This window comes from Trachypithecus francoisi, unplaced genomic scaffold, assembly GCF_009764315.1.
Source record: "Trachypithecus francoisi isolate TF-2019V2 unplaced genomic scaffold, Tfra_2.0 Lachesis_group9, whole genome shotgun sequence".
NCBI lineage: Eukaryota > Metazoa > Chordata > Mammalia > Primates > Cercopithecidae > Trachypithecus > Trachypithecus francoisi.
The window spans coordinates 59,528,386-59,531,499 of record NW_022681474.1 but is presented as its reverse complement, the minus strand read 5'-3'; the positions used below and the strand labels follow the sequence as shown (position 1 = coordinate 59,531,499).

Genomic DNA, 3,114 nt, shown 5'->3' with positions numbered 1-3,114 from the left:
TTAGAGACTTACAAAGAGACTTAGACTCCCATACAATAATAATGGGAGACTTCAACACCCACTGTCAACATTAGACAGATCAACGAGACAGAAAGTTAAAAAAGATATCCAGGAATTGAACTCATCTCTGCACCAAATGAACCTAATAGACATCTATAGAACTCTCCACCCCAAATCAACAGAATATACATTCTTCTCAGCACCACATCACACTTATTCCAAAATTGACCACATAATTGAAGTAAAGCACTCCTCAGCAAATGTACAAGAACAGAAATTATAACAAACTGTCTCTCAGACCACAGTGCAATCAAACTAGAACTCAGGACTAGGAAACTCAATCAAAACCGCTCAACTACATGGAAACTGAATAACCTGCCCCTGAATGACTACTAGATATATAATGAAATGAAGGCAGATATAAAGATGTTCTTTGAAACCAATGAGAACAAAGATACAACATACCAGAATCTCTGGGACACATTTAAAGCAGTGTGTAGAGGGAAATTTATAGCACTAAATGCCCACAAGAGAAAGCTGGAAAGATCTAAAATGGACACTCTAACATCACAATTAAAAGAACTAGAGAAGTGCTCGCTTCGGCAGCACATATACTAAAATTGGAACGATACAGAGAAGATTAGCATGGCCCCTGCGCAAGGATGACACGCAAATTCGTGAAGCGTTCCATATTTTTATTCTTCTCAGCACCACATCGCACTTATTCCAAAATTGACCACATAATTGGAAGTAAAGCACTCCTCAGCAAATGTACAAGAACAGAAATTATAACAAACTGTCTCTCAGACCACAGTGCAATCAAACTAGAACTCAGGACTAAGAAACTCAATCAAGGCCGGGTGCAGTGGCTCAAGCCTGTAATCCCAGCACTTTGGGAGGCCGAGACGGGCGGATCACGAGGTCAGGAGATCGAGACCATCCTGGCGAACACGGTGAAACCCCGTCTCTACTAAAAATACAAAAAACTAGCCGGGCGAGGTGGCGGGCGCCTGTAGTCCCAGCTACTCCGGAGGCTGAGGCAGGAGAATGGCGTGAACCCGGGAGGCAGAGCTTGCAGTGAGCTGAGATCCGGCCACTGCACTCCAGCCTGGCGACAGAGCGAGACTCCACCTCAAAAAAAAAAAAAAAAAAAAAGAAACTCAATCAAAACCGCTCAACTACATGGAAATGAACAACCTGCTCCTGAATGACTACTGGGTACATAACGAAATGAAAGCAGAAATAAAGATGTTCTTTGAAACCAATGAGAACAAAAATACAACTTACCAGAATCTCTAGGACACATTTAAAGCAGTGTGTAGAGGAAATTTATAGCACTAAATGCCCACAAGAGAAAGCAGGAAAGATCTAAAATTGACACTCTAACATCACAATTAAAAGAACTAGAGAGGCAAGAGCAAACACATTCAAAAGCTAGCAGAAGGCAAGAAATAACTAAGATCAGAGCAGAACTGAGGGAGATAGAGACACAAAAAACCCTCCAAAAAATCAATGAATCCAGGAGTTGGTTTTTTGAAAAGATCAACAAAATTGACAGACCGCTAGCAAGACTAATAAAGAAGAAAAGAGAGAAGAATCAAATAGACGCAATAAAAAATGATAAAGGGGATATCACCACCAACCCCACAGAAATACAAACACCATCAGAGAATACTATAAATGCCTCTACGCAAATCAACTAGAAAATCTAGAAGAAATGGATAATTTCCTGGACACTTACACTCTCCCAAGACTAAACCAGGAAGAAGTTGAATCCCTGAATAGACCAATAGCAGGCTCTGAAATCGAGGCAACAATTAATAGCCTACCCACCAAAAAAAGTCCAGGACCAGATGGATTCACAGCCGAATTCTACCAGAGGTACAAGGAGGAGCTGGTACCATTCCTTCTGAAACTATTCCAATCAATAGAAAAAGAGGGAATCCTCCCTAACTCATTTTATGAGGCCAACATCATCCTGATACCAAAGCCTGGCAGAGACACAACAAAAAAAGAGAATTTTAGACCAATATCCCTGATGAACATCGATGCAAAAATTCTCAATAAAATACTGGCAAACCGGATTCAGCAGCACATCAAAAAGCTTATCCACCATGATCAAGTGGGCTTCATCCCTGGGATGCAAGGCTGGTTCAACATTCGCAAATCAATAAACGTAATCCAGCATATAAACAGAACCAAAGACAAGAACCACATGATTATCACAATAGATGCAGAAAAGGCTTTTGACAAAATTCAACAGCCCTTTATGCTAAAAACGCTCAATAAATTCGGTATTGATGGAACGTACCTCAAAATAATAAGAGCTATTTATGACAAACCACAGCTAATATCATACTGAATGGGCAAAAACTGGAAAAATTCCCTTTGAAAACTGGCACAAGACAGGGATGCCCTCTCTCACCACTCCTATTCAACATAGTGTTGGAAGTTCTGGCTAGAGCAATCAGGCAAGAGAAAGAAATCAAGGGTATCCAGTTAGGAAAAGAAGAAGTCAAATTGTCCCTGTTTGCAGATGACATGATTGTATATTTAGAAAACCCCATCGTCTCAGCCCAAAATCTCTTTAAGCTGGTAAGCAACTTCAGCAAAGTCTCAGTATACAAAATTAATGTGCAAAAATCACAAGCATTCTTATACACCAGTAACAGACAAGCAGAGAGCCAAATCAGGAATGAACTTCCATTCACAATTGCTTCAAAGAGAATAAAATACCTAGGAATCCAGCTTACAAGGGATGTAAAGGACCTCTTCAAGGAGAACTACAAACCACTGCTCAGTGAAATCAAAGAGGACACAAACAAATGGAAGAACATACCATGCTCATGGATAGGAAGAATCAATATCGTGAAAATGGCCATACTGCCCAAGGTGATTTATAGATTCAATGCCATCCCCATCAAGCTACCAATGAGTTTCTTCACAGAATTGGAAAAATCTGCTTTAAAGTTCATATGGAACCAAAAAAGAGCCTGCATTGCCAAGACAATCCTAAGTCAAAAGGACAAAGCTGGAGGCGTCACGCTACCTGACTTCAAACTATACTACAAGGCTACAGTAACCAAAACAGCATGTTACTAGTACCACAACAGA

At 40.3% G+C, this 3,114-nt stretch overlaps 1 non-coding gene across 1 annotated transcript; it reads left to right on the top strand.

Moving 5' to 3' along the window:
* Nucleotides 1–590: 590 nt before the first annotated feature.
* On the top strand, nt 591–697 carry LOC117082944. Its single transcript, XR_004436857.1, has one exon. It is a non-coding gene; the product is annotated as a U6 spliceosomal RNA (small nuclear RNA).
* Nucleotides 698–3,114: the final 2,417 nt, after the last annotated feature.